Here is a 17,714-nt window from a genome sequence, read left to right on the forward strand (position 1 = left end):
GAGAGCGGCATTTCAGAAAACGTGCTTATCTCGGCGAGAAAAAGCGATTTCGGCAATAAAATTTAAAACGCGTGTAAAACATAAACCAAACGATGAAATTGGTTATTTCTTCATGTATAATGATCAACTCGATACTCCCTAGCCCCCAACAGCCTTTTTTTTCATAACACTTTAACCAGAGTGACGGGAGAGCGGCATTTCAGAAAACGTGCTTATCTCGGCGAGAAAAAGCGATTTCGGCAATAAAATTTAAAACGCGTGTAAAACATAAACCAAACGATGAAATTGGTTATTTCTTCATGTATAATGATCAACTCGATACTCCCTAGCCCCCAACAGCCTTTTTTTTCATAACACTTTAACCAGAGTGACGGGAGAGCGGCATTTCAGAAAACGTGCTTATCTCGGCGAGAAAAAGCGATTTCGGCAATAAAATTTAAAACGCGTGTAAAACATAAACCAAACGATGAAATTGGTTATTTCTTCATGTATAATGATCAACTCGATACTCCCTAGCCCCCAACAGCCTTTTTTTTCATAACACTTTAACCAGAGTGACGGGAGAGCGGCATTTCAGAAAACGTGCTTATCTCGGCGAGAAAAAGCGATTTCGGCAATAAAATTTAAAACGCGTGTAAAACATAAACCAAACGATGAAATTGGTTATTTCTTCATGTATAATGATCAACTCGATACTCCCTAGCCCCCAACAGCCTTTTTTTTCATAACACTTTAACCAGAGTGACGGGAGAGTGGCATTTCAGAAAACGTGCTTATCTCGGCGAGAAAAAGCGATTTCGGCAATAAAATTTAAAACGCGTGTAAAACATAAACCAAACGATGAAATTGGTTATTTCTTCATGTATAATGATCAACTCGATACTCCCTAGCCCCCAACAGCCTTTTTTTTCATAACACTTTAACCAGAGTGACGGGAGAGCGGCATTTCAGAAAACGTGCTTATCTCGGCGAGAAAAAGCGATTTCGGCAATAAAATTTAAAACGCGTGTAAAACATAAACCAAACGATTAAATTGGTTATTTCTTCATGTATAATGATCAACTCGATACTCCCTAGCCCCCAACAGCCTTTTTTTTCATAACACTTTAACCAGAGTGACGGGAGAGCGGCATTTCAGAAAACGTGCTTATCTCGGCGAGAAAAAGCGATTTCGGCAATAAAATTTAAAACGCGTGTAAAACATAAACCAAACGATGAAATTGGTTATTTCTTCATGTATAATGATCAACTCGATACTCCCTAGCCCCCAACAGCCTTTTTTTTCATAACACTTTAACCAGAGTGACGGGAGAGCGGCATTTCAGAAAACGTGCTTATCTCGGCGAGAAAAAGCGATTTCGGCAATAAAATTTAAAACGCGTGTAAAACATAAACCAAACGATGAAATTGGTTATTTCTTCATGTATAATGATCAACTCGATACTCCCTAGCCCCCAACAGCCTTTTTTTTCATAACACTTTAACCAGAGTGACGGGAGAGCGGCATTTCAGAAAACGTGCTTATCTCGGCGAGAAAAAGCGATTTCGGCAATAAAATTTAAAACGCGTGTAAAACATAAACCAAACGATGAAATTGGTTATTTCTTCATGTATAATGATCAACTTGATACTCCCTAGCCCCCAACAGCCTTTTTTTTCATAACACTTTAACCAGAGTGACGGGAGAGCGGCATTTCAGAAAACGTGCTTATCTCGGCGAGAAAAAGCGATTTCGGCAATAAAATTTAAAACGCGTGTAAAACATAAACCAAACGATGAAATTGGTTATTTCTTCATGTATAGTGATCAACTCGATACTCCCTAGCCCCCAACAGCCTTTTTTTTCATAACACTTTAACTAGAGTGACGGGAGAGCAGCATTTCAGAAAACGTGCTTATCTCGGCGAGAAAAAGCGATTTCGGCAATAAAATTTAAAACGCGTGTAAAACATAAACCAAACGATGAAATTGGTTATTTCTTCATGTATAATGATCAACTCGATACTCCCTAGCCCCCAACAGCCTTTTTTTTCATAACACTTTAACCAGAGTGACGGGAGAGCGGCATTTCAGAAAACGTGCTTATCTCGGTGAGAAAAAGCGATTTCGGCAATAAAATTTAAAACGCGTGTAAAACATAAACCAAACGATGAAATTGGTTATTTCTTCATGTATAATGATCAACTCGATACTCCCTAGCCCCCAACAGCCTTTTTTTTCATAACACTTTAACCAGAGTGACGGGAGAGCGGCATTTCAGAAAACGTGCTTATCTCGGCGAGAAAAAGCGATTTCGGCAATAAAATTTAAAACGCGTGTAAAACATAAACCAAACGATGAAATTGGTTATTTCTTCATGTATAATGATCAACTCGATACTCCCTAGCCCCCAACAGCCTTTTTTTTCATAACACTTTAACCAGAGTGACGGGAGAGCGGCATTTCAGAAAACGTGCTTATCTCGGCGAGAAAAAGCGATTTCGGCAATAAAATTTAAAACGCGTGTAAAACATAAACCAAACGATGAAATTGGTTATTTCTTCATGTATAATGATCAACTCGATACTCCCTAGCCCCCAACAGCCTTTTTTTTCATAACACTTTAACCAGAGTGACGGGAGAGCGGCATTTCAGAAAACGTGCTTATCTCGGCGAGAAAAAGCGATTTCGGCAATAAAATTTAAAACGCGTGTAAAACATAAACCAAACGATGAAATTGGTTATTTCTTCATGTATAATGATCAACTCGATACTCCCTAGCCCCCAACAGCCTTTTTTTTCATAACACTTTAACCAGAGTGACGGGAGAGTGGCATTTCAGAAAACGTGCTAATCTCGGCGAGAAAAAGCGATTTCGGCAATAAAATTTAAAACGCGTGTAAAACATAAACCAAACGATGAAATTGGTTATTTCTTCATGTATAATGATCAACTCGATACTCCCTAGCCCCCAACAGCCTTTTTTTTCATAACACTTTAACCAGAGTGACAGGAGAGCGGCATTTCAGAAAACGTGCTTATCTCGGCGAGAAAAAGCGATTTCGGCAATAAAATTTAAAACGCGTGTAAAACATAAACCAAACGATGAAATTGGTTATTTCTTCATATATAATGATCAACTCGATACTCCCTAGCCCCCAACAGCCTTTTTTTTCATAACACTTTAACCAGAGTGACAGGAGAGCGGCATTTCAGAAAACGTGCTTATCTCGGCGAGAAAAAGCGATTTCGGCAATAAAATTTAAAACGCGTGTAAAACATAAACCAAACGATGAAATTGGTTATTTCTTCATGTATAATGATCAACTCGATACTCCCTAGCCCCCAACAGCCTTTTTTTTCATAACACTTTAACCAGAGTGACGGGAGAGCGGCATTTCAGAAAACGTGCTTATCTCGGCGAGAAAAAGCGATTTCGGCAATAAAATTTAAAACGCGTGTAAAACATAAACCAAACGATGAAATTGGTTATTTCTTCATGTATAATGATCAACTCGATACTCCCCAGCCCCCAACAGCCTTTTTTTTCATAACACTTTAACCAGAGTGACGGGAGAGCGGCATTTCAGAAAACGTGCTTATCTCGGCGAGAAAAAGCGAATTCGGCAATAAAATTTAAAACGCGTGTAAAACATAAACCAAACGATGAAATTGGTTTTTTCTTCATGTATAATGATCAACTCGATACTCCCTAGCCCCCAACAGCCTTTTTTTTTCATAACACTTTAACCAGAGTGACGGGAGAGCGGCATTTCGGAAAACGTGCTTATCTCGGCGAGAAAAAGCGATTTCGGCAATAAAATTTAAAACGCGTGTAAAACATAAACCAAACGATGAAATTGGTTATTTCTTCATGTATAATGATCAACTCGATACTCCCTAGCCCCCAACAGCCTTTTTTTTCATAACACTTTAACCAGAGTGACGGGAGAGTGGCATTTCAGAAAACGTGCTTATCTCGGCGAGAAAAAGCGATTTCGGCAATAAAATTTAAAACGCGTGTAAAACATAAACCAAACGATGAAATTGGTTATTTCTTCATGTATAATGATCAACTCGATACTCCCTAGCCCCCAACAGCCTTTTTTTTCATAACACTTTAACCAGAGTGACGGGAGAGCGGCATTTCAGAAAACGTGCTTATCTCGGCGAGAAAAAGCGATTTCGGCAATAAAATTTAAAACGCGTGTAAAACATAAACCAAACGATGAAATTGGTTATTTCTTCATGTATAATGATCAACTCGATACTCCCTAGCCCCCAACAGCCTTTTTTTTCATAACACTTTAACCAGAGTGACGGGAGAGCGGCATTTCAGAAAACGTGCTTATCTCGGCGAGAAAAAGCGATTTCGGCAATAAAATTTAAAACGCGTGTAAAACATAAACCAAACGATGAAATTGGTTATTTCTTCATGTATAATGATCAACTCGATACTCCCTAGCCCCCAACAGCCTTTTTTTTCATAACACTTTAACCAGAGTGACGGGAGAGTGGCATTTCAGAAAATGTGCTTATCTCGGCGAGAAAAAGCGATTTCGGCAATAAAATTTAAAACGCGTGTAAAACATAAACCAAACGATGAAATTGGTTATTTCTTCATGTATAATGATCAACTCGATACTCCCTAGCCCCCAACAGCCTTTTTTTTCATAACACTTTAACCAGAGTGACGGGAGAGCGGCATTTCAGAAAACGTGCTTATCTCGGCGAGAAAAAGCGATTTCGGCAATAAAATTTAAAACGCGTGTAAAACATAAACCAAACGATTAAATTGGTTATTTCTTCATGTATAATGATCAACTCGATACTCCCTAGCCCCCAACAGCCTTTTTTTTCTTAACACTTTAACCAGAGTGACGGGAGAGCGGCATTTCAGAAAACGTGCTTATCTCGGCGAGAAAAAGCGATTTCGGCAATAAAATTTAAAACGCGTGTAAAACATAAACCAAACGATGAAATTGGTTATTTCTTCATGTATAATGATCAACTCGATACTCCCTAGCCCCCAACAGCCTTTTTTTTCATAACACTTTAACCAGAGTGACGGGAGAGCGGCATTTCAGAAAACGTGCTTATCTCGGCGAGAAAAAGCGATTTCGGCAATAAAATTTAAAACGCGTGTAAAACATAAACCAAACGATGAAATTGGTTATTTCTTCATGTATAATGATCAACTCGATACTCCCTAGCCCCCAACAGCCTTTTTTTTCATAACACTTTAACCAGAGTGACGGGAGAGTGGCATTTCAGAAAACGTGCTTATCTCGGCGAGAAAAAGCGATTTCGGCAATAAAATTTAAAACGCGTGTAAAACATAAACCAAACGATGAAATTGGTTATTTCTTCATGTGTAATGATCAACTCGATACTCCCTAGCCCCCAACAGCCTTTTTTTTCATAACACTTTAACCAGAGTGACGGGAGAGCGGCATTTCAGAAAACGTGCTTATCTCGGCGAGAAAAAGCGATTTCGGCAATAAAATTTAAAACGCGTGTAAAACATAAACCAAACGATGAAATTGGTTATTTCTTCATGTATAATGATCAACTCGATACTCCCTAGCCCCCAACAGCCTTTTTTTTCATAACACTTTAACTAGAGTGACGGGAGAGCGGCATTTCAGAAAACGTGCTTATCTCGGCGAGAAAAAGCGATTTCGGCAATAAAATTTAAAACGCGTGTAAAACATAAACCAAACGATGAAATTGGTTATTTCTTCATGTATAATGATCAACTCGATACTCCCTAGCCCCCAACAGCCTTTTTTTTTCATAACACTTTAACCAGAGTGACGGGAGAGCGGCATTTCAGAAAACGTGCTTATCTCGGTGAGAAAAAGCGATTTCGGCAATAAAATTTAAAACGCGTGTAAAACATAAACCAAACGATGAAATTGGTTATTTCTTCATGTATAATGATCAACTCGATACTCCCTAGCCCCCAACAGCCTTTTTTTTCATAACACTTTAACCAGAGTGACGGGAGAGCGGCATTTCAGAAAACGTGCTTATCTCGGCGAGAAAAAGCGATTTCGGCAATAAAATTTAAAACGCGTGTAAAACATAAACCAAACGATGAAATTGGTTATTTCTTCATGTATAATGATCAACTCGATACTCCCTAGCCCCCAACAGCCTTTTTTTTCATAACACTTTAACCAGAGTGACGGGAGAGCGGCATTTCAGAAAACGTGCTTATCTCGGCGAGAAAAAGCGATTTCGGCAATAAAATTTAAAACGCGTGTAAAACATAAACCAAACGATGAAATTGGTTATTTCGTCATGTATAATGATCAACTCGATACTCCCTAGCCCCCAACAGCCTTTTTTTTCATAACACTTTAACCAGAGTGACGGGAGAGCGGCATTTCAGAAAACGTGCTTATCTCGGCGAGAAAAAGCGATTTCGGCAATAAAATTTAAAACGCGTGTAAAACATAAACCAAACGATGAAATTGGTTATTTCTTCATGTATAATGATCAACTCGATACTCCCTAGCCCCCAACAGCCTTTTTTTTCATAACACTTTAACCAGAGTGACGGGAGAGCGGCATTTCAGAAAACGTGCTTATCTCGGCGAGAAAAAGCGATTTCGGCAATAAAATTTAAAACGCGTGTAAAACATAAACCAAACGATGAAATTGGTTATTTCTTCATGTATAATGATCAACTCGATACTCCCTAGCCCCCAACAGCCTTTTTTTTCATAACACTTTAACCAGAGTGACGGGAGAGTGGCATTTCAGAAAACGTGCTTATCTCGGCGAGAAAAAGCGATTTCGGCAATAAAATTTAAAACGCGTGTAAAACATAAACCAAACGATGAAATTGGTTATTTCTTCATGTATAATGATCAACTCGATACTCCCTAGCCCCCAACAGCCTTTTTTTTCATAACACTTTAACCAGAGTGACGGGAGAGCGGCATTTCAGAAAACGTGCTTATCTCGGCGAGAAAAAGCGATTTCGGCAATAAAATTTAAAACGCGTGTAAAACATAAACCAAACGATTAAATTGGTTATTTCTTCATGTATAATGATCAACTCGATACTCCCTAGCCCCCAACAGCCTTTTTTTTCATAACACTTTAACCAGAGTGACGGGAGAGCGGCATTTCAGAAAACGTGCTTATCTCGGCGAGAAAAAGCGATTTCGGCAATAAAATTTAAAACGCGTGTAAAACATAAACCAAACGATGAAATTGGTTATTTCTTCATGTATAATGATCAACTCGATACTCCCTAGCCCCCAACAGCCTTTTTTTTCATAACACTTTAACCAGAGTGACGGGAGAGCGGCATTTCAGAAAACGTGCTTATCTCGGCGAGAAAAAGCGATTTCGGCAATAAAATTTAAAACGCGTGTAAAACATAAACCAAACGATGAAATTGGTTATTTCTTCATGTATAATGATCAACTCGATACTCCCTAGCCCCCAACAGCCTTTTTTTTCATAACACTTTAACCAGAGTGACGGGAGAGCGGCATTTCAGAAAACGTGCTTATCTCGGCGAGAAAAAGCGATTTCGGCAATAAAATTTAAAACGCGTGTAAAACATAAACCAAACGATGAAATTGGTTATTTCTTCATGTATAATGATCAACTCGATACTCCCTAGCCCCCAACAGCCTTTTTTTTCATAACACTTTAACCAGAGTGACGGGAGAGCGGCATTTCAGAAAACGTGCTTATCTCGGCGAGAAAAAGCGATTTCGGCAATAAAATTTAAAACGCGTGTAAAACATAAACCAAACGATGAAATTGGTTATTTCTTCATGTATAATGATCAACTCGATACTCCCTAGCCCCCAACAGCCTTTTTTTTCATAACACTTTAACCAGAGTGACGGGAGAGCGGCATTTCAGAAAACGTGCTTATCTCGGCGAGAAAAAGCGATTTCGGCAATAAAATTTAAAACGCGTGTAAAACATAAACCAAACGATGAAATTGGTTATTTCTTCATGTATAATGATCAACTCGATACTCCCTAGCCCCCAACAGCCTTTTTTTTCATAACACTTTAACCAGAGTGACGGGAGAGCGGCATTTCAGAAAACGTGCTTATCTCGGCGAGAAAAAGCGATTTCGGCAATAAAATTTAAAACGCGTGTAAAACATAAACCAAACGATGAAATTGGTTATTTCTTCATGTATAATGATCAACTCGATACTCCCTAGCCCCCAACAGCCTTTTTTTTCATAACACTTTAACCAGAGTGACGGGAGAGTGGCATTTCAGAAAACGTGCTTATCTCGGCGAGAAAAAGCGATTTCGGCAATAAAATTTAAAACGCGTGTAAAACATAAACCAAACGATGAAATTGGTTATTTCTTCATGTATAATGATCAACTCGATACTCCCTAGCCCCCAACAGCCTTTTTTTTCATAACACTTTAACCAGAGTGACGGGAGAGCGGCATTTCAGAAAACGTGCTTATCTCGGCGAGAAAAAGCGATTTCGGCAATAAAATTTAAAACGCGTGTAAAACATAAACCAAACGATGAAATTGGTTATTTCTTCATGTATAATGATCAACTCGATACTCCCTAGCCCCCAACAGCCTTTTTTTTCATAACACTTTAACCAGAGTGACGGGAGAGCGGCATTTCAGAAAACGTGCTTATCTCGGCGAGAAAAAGCGATTTCGGCAATAAAATTTAAAACGCGTGTAAAACATAAACCAAACGATGAAATTGGTTATTTCTTCATGTATAATGATCAACTCGATACTCCCTAGCCCCCAACAGCCTTTTTTTTCATAACACTTTAACCAGAGTGACGGGAGAGCGGCATTTCAGAAAACGTGCTTATCTCGGCGAGAAAAAGCGATTTCGGCAATAAAATTTAAAACGCGTGTAAAACATAAACCAAACGATGAAATTGGTTATTTCTTCATGTATAATAATCAACTCGATACTCCCTATCCCCCAACAGCCTTTTTTTTCATAACACTTTAACCAGAGTGACGGGAGAGCGGCATTTCAGAAAACGTGCTTATCTCGGCGAGAAAAAGCGATTTCGGCAATAAAATTTAAAACGCGTGTAAAACATAAACCAAACGATGAAATTGGTTATTTCTTCATGTATAATGATCAACTCGATACTCCCTAGCCCCCAACAGCCTTTTTTTTCATAACACTTTAACCAGAGTGACGGGAGAGTGGCATTTCAGAAAACGTGCTTATCTCGGCGAGAAAAAGCGATTTCGGCAATAAAATTTAAAACGCGTGTAAAACATAAACCAAACGATGAAATTGGTTATTTCTTCATGTATAATGATCAACTCGATACTCCCTAGCCCCCAACAGCCTTTTTTTTCATAACACTTTAACCAGAGTGACGGGAGAGCGGCATTTCAGAAAACGTGCTTATCTCGGCGAGAAAAAGCGATTTCGGCAATAAAATTTAAAACGCGTGTAAAACATAAACCAAACGATGAAATTGGTTATTTCTTCATGTATAATGATCAACTCGATACTCCCTAGCCCCCAACAGCCTTTTTTTTCATAACACTTTAACCAGAGTGACGGGAGAGCGGCATTTCAGAAAACGTGCTTATCTCGGCGAAAAAAGCGATTTCGGCAATAAAATTTAAAACGCGTGTAAAACATAAACCAAACGATGAAATTGGTTATTTCTTCATGTATAATGATCAACTCGATACTCCCTAGCCCCCAACAGCCTTTTTTTTCATAACACTTTAACCAGAGTGACGGGAGAGCGGCATTTCAGAAAACGTGCTTATCTCGGCGAGAAAAAGCGATTTCGGCAATAAAATTTAAAACGCGTGTAAAACATAAACCAAACGATGAAATTGGTTATTTCTTCATGTATAATGATCAACTCGATACTCCCTAGCCCCCAACAGCCTTTTTTTTCATAACACTTTAACCAGAGTGACGGGAGAGCGGCATTTCAGAAAACGTGCTTATCTCGGCGAGAAAAAGCGATTTCGGCAATAAAATTTAAAACGCGTGTAAAACATAAACCAAACGATGAAATTGGTTATTTCTTCATGTATAATGATCAACTCGATACTCCCTAGCCCCCAACAGCCTTTTTTTTCATAACACTTTAACCAGTGACGGGAGAGCGGCATTTCAGAAAACGTGCTTATCTCGGCGAGAAAAAGCGATTTCGGCAATAAAATTTAAAACGCGTGTAAAACATAAACCAAACGATGAAATTGGTTATTTCTTCATGTATAATGATCAACTCGATACTCCCTAGCCCCCAACAGCCTTTTTTTTCATAACACTTTAACCAGAGTGACGGGAGAGCGGCATTTCAGAAAACGTGCTTATCTCGGCGAGAAAAAGCGATTTCGGCAATAAAATTTAAAACGCGTGTAAAACATAAACCAAACGATGAAATTGGTTATTTCTTCATGTATAATGATCAACTCGATACTCCCCAGCCCCCAACAGCCTTTTTTTTCATAACACTTTAACCAGAGTGACGGGAGAGCGGCATTTCTGAAAACGTGCTTATCTCGGCGAGAAAAAGCGAATTCGGCAATAAAATTTAAAACGCGTGTAAAACATAAACCAAACGATGAAATTGGTTTTTTCTTCATGTATAATGATCAACTCGATACTCCCTAGCCCCCAACAGCCTTTTTTTTTCATAACACTTTAACCAGAGTGACGGGAGAGCGGCATTTCGGAAAACGTGCTTATCTCGGCGAGAAAAAGCGATTTCGGCAATAAAATTTAAAACGCGTGTAAAACATAAACCAAACGATGAAATTGGTTATTTCTTCATGTATAATGATCAACTCGATACTCCCTAGCCCCCAACAGCCTTTTTTTTCATAACACTTTAACCAGAGTGACGGGAGAGTGGCATTTCAGAAAACGTGCTTATCTCGGCGAGAAAAAGCGATTTCGGCAATAAAATTTAAAACGCGTGTAAAACATAAACCAAACGATGAAATTGGTTATTTCTTCATGTATAATGATCAACTCGATACTCCCTAGCCCCCAACAGCCTTTTTTTTCATAACACTTTAACCAGAGTGACGGGAGAGCGGCATTTCAGAAAACGTGCTTATCTCGGCGAGAAAAAGCGATTTCGGCAATAAAATTTAAAACGCGTGTAAAACATAAACCAAACGATGAAATTGGTTATTTCTTCATGTATAATGATCAACTCGATACTCCCTAGCCCCCAACAGCCTTTTTTTTCATAACACTTTAACCAGAGTGACGGGAGAGCGGCATTTCAGAAAACGTGCTTATCTCGGCGAGAAAAAGCGATTTCGGCAATAAAATTTAAAACGCGTGTAAAACATAAACCAAACGATGAAATTGGTTATTTCTTCATGTATAATGATCAACTCGATACTCCCTAGCCCCCAACAGCCTTTTTTTTCATAACACTTTAACCAGAGTGACGGGAGAGTGGCATTTCAGAAAATGTGCTTATCTCGGCGAGAAAAAGCGATTTCGGCAATAAAATTTAAAACGCGTGTAAAACATAAACCAAACGATGAAATTGGTTATTTCTTCATGTATAATGATCAACTCGATACTCCCTAGCCCCCAACAGCCTTTTTTTTCATAACACTTTAACCAGAGTGACGGGAGAGCGGCATTTCAGAAAACGTGCTTATCTCGGCGAGAAAAAGCGATTTCGGCAATAAAATTTAAAACGCGTGTAAAACATAAACCAAACGATTAAATTGGTTATTTCTTCATGTATAATGATCAACTCGATACTCCCTAGCCCCCAACAGCCTTTTTTTTCATAACACTTTAACCAGAGTGACGGGAGAGCGGCATTTCAGAAAACGTGCTTATCTCGGCGAGAAAAAGCGATTTCGGCAATAAAATTTAAAACGCGTGTAAAACATAAACCAAACGATGAAATTGGTTATTTCTTCATGTATAATGATCAACTCGATACTCCCTAGCCCCCAACAGCCTTTTTTTTCATAACACTTTAACCAGAGTGACGGGAGAGCGGCATTTCAGAAAACGTGCTTATCTCGGCGAGAAAAAGCGATTTCGGCAATAAAATTTAAAACGCGTGTAAAACATAAACCAAACGATGAAATTGGTTATTTCTTCATGTATAATGATCAACTCGATACTCCCTAGCCCCCAACAGCCTTTTTTTTCATAACACTTTAACCAGAGTGACGGGAGAGTGGCATCTCAGAAAACGTGCTTATCTCGGCGAGAAAAAGCGATTTCGGCAATAAAATTTAAAACGCGTGTAAAACATAAACCAAACGATGAAATTGGTTATTTCTTCATGTATAATGATCAACTCGATACTCCCTAGCCCCCAACAGCCTTTTTTTTCATAACACTTTAACCAGAGTGACGGGAGAGCGGCATTTCAGAAAACGTGCTTATCTCGGCGAGAAAAAGCGATTTCGGCAATAAAATTTAAAACGCGTGTAAAACATAAACCAAACGATGAAATTGGTTATTTCTTCATGTATAATGATCAACTCGATACTCCCTAGCCCCCAACAGCCTTTTTTTTCATAACACTTTAACTAGAGTGACGGGAGAGCGGCATTTCAGAAAACGTGCTTATCTCGGCGAGAAAAAGCGATTTCGGCAATAAAATTTAAAACGCGTGTAAAACATAAACCAAACGATGAAATTGGTTATTTCTTCATGTATAATGATCAACTCGATACTCCCTAGCCCCCAACAGCCTTTTTTTTCATAACACTTTAACCAGAGTGACGGGAGAGCGGCATTTCAGAAAACGTGCTTATCTCGGTGAGAAAAAGCGATTTCGGCAATAAAATTTAAAACGCGTGTAAAACATAAAGAAAACGATGAAATTGGTTATTTCTTCATGTATAATGATCAACTCGATACTCCCTAGCCCCCAACAGCCTTTTTTTTCATAACACTTTAACCAGAGTGACGGGAGAGCGGCATTTCAGAAAACGTGCTTATCTCGGCGAGAAAAAGCGATTTCGGCAATAAAATTTAAAACGCGTGTAAAACATAAACCAAACGATGAAATTGGTTATTTCTTCATGTATAATGATCAACTCGATACTCCCTAGCCCCCAACAGCCTTTTTTTTCATAACACTTTAACCAGAGTGACGGGAGAGCGGCATTTCAGAAAACATGCTTATCTCGGCGAGAAAAAGCGATTTCGGCAATAAAATTTAAAACGCGTGTAAAACATAAACCAAACGATGAAATTGGTTATTTCGTCATGTATAATGATCAACTCGATACTCCCTAGCCCCCAACAGCCTTTTTTTTCATAACACTTTAACCAGAGTGACGGGAGAGCGGCATTTCAGAAAACGTGCTTATCTCGGCGAGAAAAAGCGATTTCGGCAATAAAATTTAAAACGCGTGTAAAACATAAACCAAACGATGAAATTGGTTATTTCTTCATGTATAATGATCAACTCGATACTCCCTAGCCCCCAACAGCCTTTTTTTTCATAACACTTTAACCAGAGTGACGGGAGAGCGGCATTTCAGAAAACGTGCTTATCTCGGCGAGAAAAAGCGATTTCGGCAATAAAATGTAAAACGCGTGTAAAACATAAACCAAACGATGAAATTGGTTATTTCTTCATGTATAATGATCAACTCGATACTCCCTAGCCCCCAACAGCCTTTTTTTTCATAACACTTTAACCAGAGTGACGGGAGAGTGGCATTTCAGAAAACGTGCTTATCTCGGCGAGAAAAAGCGATTTCGGCAATAAAATTTAAAACGCGTGTAAAACATAAACCAAACGATGAAATTGGTTATTTCTTCATGTATAATGATCAACTCGATACTCCCTAGCCCCCAACAGCCTTTTTTTTCATAACACTTTAACCAGAGTGACGGGAGAGCGGCATTTCAGAAAACGTGCTTATCTCGGCGAGAAAAAGCGATTTCGGCAATAAAATTTAAAACGCGTGTAAAACATAAACCAAACGATTAAATTGGTTATTTCTTCATGTATAATGATCAACTCGATACTCCCTAGCCCCCAACAGCCTTTTTTTTCATAACACTTTAACCAGAGTGACGGGAGAGCGGCATTTCAGAAAACGTGCTTATCTCGGCGAGAAAAAGCGATTTCGGCAATAAAATTTAAAACGCGTGTAAAACATAAACCAAACGATGAAATTGGTTATTTCTTCATGTATAATGATCAACTCGATACTCCCTAGCCCCCAACAGCCTTTTTTTTCATAACACTTTAACCAGAGTGACGGGAGAGCGGCATTTCAGAAAACGTGCTTATCTCGGCGAGAAAAAGCGATTTCGGCAATAAAATTTAAAACGCGTGTAAAACATAAACCAAACGATGAAATTGGTTATTTCTTCATGTATAATGATCAACTCGATACTCCCTAGCCCCCAACAGCCTTTTTTTTCATAACACTTTAACCAGAGTGACGGGAGAGCGGCATTTCAGAAAACGTGCTTATCTCGGCGAGAAAAAGCGATTTCGGCAATAAAATTTAAAACGCGTGTAAAACATAAACCAAACGATGAAATTGGTTATTTCTTCATGTATAATGATCAACTCGATACTCCCTAGCCCCCAACAGCCTTTTTTTTCATAACACTTTAACCAGAGTGACGGGAGAGCGGCATTTCAGAAAACGTGCTTATCTCGGCGAGAAAAAGCGATTTCGGCAATAAAATTTAAAACGCGTGTAAAACATAAACCAAACGATGAAATTGGTTATTTCTTCATGTATAATGATCAACTCGATACTCCCTAGCCCCCAACAGCCTTTTTTTTCATAACACTTTAACCAGAGTGACGGGAGAGCGGCATTTCAGAAAACGTGCTTATCTCGGCGAGAAAAAGCGATTTCGGCAATAAAATTTAAAACGCGTGTAAAACATAAACCAAACGATGAAATTGGTTATTTCTTCATGTATAATGATCAACTCGATACTCCCTAGCCCCCAACAGCCTTTTTTTTCATAACACTTTAACCAGAGTGACGGGAGAGCGTCATTTCAGAAAACGTGCTTATCTCGGCGAGAAAAAGCGATTTCGGCAATAAAATTTAAAACGCGTGTAAAACATAAACCAAACGATGAAATTGGTTATTTCTTCATGTATAATAATCAACTCGAGTCGAGCTCCAGGGAGAGAGGCTGATTTTTCGGTTTTTTAGGCCGACCGACGAACCGGCGCGGGGCGGACTCAAAAGCCCGCAGAGCCGTAGGCACTTAGAAAAGTTTCGCCTTTGGCTGTGAGCTCCAGGGGGAGAGGCTGGTTTTGCGTTATTTTAGGCCGGCTGGAGAACCGGCACGGGTCGGACGCACAATCCCCGCAGAGCCGTGGGCACTTAGAAAATTTTTTCCAAGTTGGCTCTGAGCGCCTGGTACCTAATATGGAAGTATAGAGGCCGACTTTCGGGCAAGATCACGCCGCGTTAGGCTTCCAGGACCCCGGCTAAGCAATTTTACCGGGCCGCCCGGTTCTTTTTTTGAACCAGCCCGGTTCTTTTTACACTTCCAGCTGGAGCTCAGCAGCGGCTTTTTGCGCAAGATCACGCCGGGTTAGGCTTCCAGGACCTCGGCTAAGCAATTCTACCGGGCCGCCCGGTTCTTTTTTTGAACCAGCCCGGTTCTTTTTACACTTCCAGCTGGAGCTCACGAGCGGCTTTTTGGACAAGATCACGCCGTGTTAGGCTTCCAGAGCCCCGGCTAAGCAATTTTACCGGGCCGCCCGGTTCTTTTTTTTTAACCAGCCCGGTTCTTTTTACACTTCCAGCTGGAGCTCACGAGCGGCTTTTTGGACAAGATTACGCCTGTTTAGGCTTCCAGAGCCCTGGCTAAGCAATTTTAACGGGCCGCCCGGTTCTTTTTTTTAACCAGCCCGGTTCTTTTTACACTTCCAGCTGGAGCTCAGCAGCGGCTTTTTGCACAGTATCACGCCGGGTTATGCTTCCAGGACCCTGGCTAAGCAATTTTACCGGGCCGCCCGGTTCTTTTTTTTAACCAGCCCAGTTCTTTTTACACTTCCAGCTGGAGCTCAGCAGCGGCTTTTTGGACAAGATCACGCCGTGTTAGGCTTCCAGAGCCCCGGCTAAGCAATTTTACCGGGTCGCCCGGTTCTTTTTTTTAACCAGCCCGGTTCTTTTTACACTTCCAGCTGGAGCTCAGCAGCGGCTTTTTGGACAAGATCACGCCGTGTTAGGCTTCCAGAGCCCCGGCTAAGCAATTTTACCGGGTCGCCCGGTTCTTTTTTTTAACCAGCCCGGTTCTTTTTACACTTCCAGCTGGAGCTCAGCAACGGCTTTTTGGACAAGATCACGCCGTGTTAGGCTTCCAGAGCCCCGGCTAAGCAATTTTACCGGGTCGCCCGGTTCTTTTTTTAACCAGCCCGGTTCTTTTTTTAACCAGCCCGGTTCTTTTTACACTTCCAGCTGGAGCTCAGCAGCGGCTTTTTGCACAGTATCACGCCGGGTTATGCTTCCAGGACCCTGGCTAAGCAATTTTACCGGGCCGCCCGGTTTTTTTTTTTAACCAGCCCGGTTCTTTTTACACTTCCAGCTGGAGCTCAGCAGCGGCTTTTTGGACAAGATCACGCCGTGTTAGGCTTCCAGAGCCCCGGCTAAGCAATTTTACCGGGTCGCCCGGTTCTTTTTTTTAACCAGCCCTGTTCTTTTTACACTTCCAGCTGGAGCTCAGCAGCGGCTTTTTGGACAAGATCACGCCGTGTTAGGCTTCCAGAGCCCCGGCTAAGCAATTCTACCGGGTCGCCCGGTTCTTTTTTTAACCAGCCCGGTTCTTTTTTAAACCAATCCGGTTCTTTTTACACTTCCAGCTGGAGCTCAGCAGCGTGTAAAACATAAACCAAACGATGAAATTGGTTATTTCTTCATGTATAATGATCAACTCGATACTCCCTAGCCCCCAACAGCCTTTTTTTTCATAACACTTTAACCAGAGTGACGGGAAAGCGGCATTTCAGAAAACGTGCTTATCTCGGCGAGAAAAAGCGATTTCGGCAATAAAATTTAAAACGCGTGTAAAACATAAACCAAACGATGAAATTGGTTATTTCTTCATATATAATGATCAACTCGATACTCCCTAGCCCCCAACAGCCTTTTTTTTTTCATAACACTTTAACCAGAGTGACAGGAGAGCGGCATTTCAGAAAACGTGCTTATCTCGGCGAGAAAAAGCGATTTCGGCAATAAAATTTAAAACGCGTGTAAAACCGGGCCGCCCGGTTCTTTTTTTGAACCAGCCCGGTTCTTTTTACACTTCCAGCTGGAGCTCACGAGCGGCTTTTTGGACAAGATCACGCCGTGTTAGGCTTACAGAGCCCCGGCTAAGCAATTTTACCGGGCCGCCCGGTTCTTTTTTTTAACCAGCCCGGTTCTTTTTACACTTCCAGCTGGAGCTCACGAGCGGCTTTTTGGACAAGATCACGCCTGGTTAGGCTTCCAGAGCCCTGGCTAAGCAATTTTAACGGGCCGCCCGGTTCTTTTTTTTTAACAAGCCCGGTTCTTTTTGCACATCCAGCTGGAGCTCAGCAGCGGCTTTTTGGACAAGATCACGCCGTGTTAGGCTTCCAGAGCCCCGGCTAAGCAATTTTACCGGGTCGCCCGGTTCTTTTTTTTTAACCAGCCCGGTTCTTTTTACACTTCCAGCTGGAGCTCAGCAGCGGCTTTTTGCACAGTATCACGCCGGGTTAGGGTTCCAGGACCCCGGCTAAGCAATTTTACCGGGCCGCCCGGT

The sequence above is a fragment of the Syngnathus leptorhynchus genome, unplaced genomic scaffold, assembly GCF_054491065.1.
Source record: "Syngnathus leptorhynchus isolate UIUO unplaced genomic scaffold, UIUO_Slep HiC_scaffold_153, whole genome shotgun sequence".
Lineage (NCBI taxonomy): Eukaryota > Metazoa > Chordata > Actinopteri > Syngnathiformes > Syngnathidae > Syngnathus > Syngnathus leptorhynchus.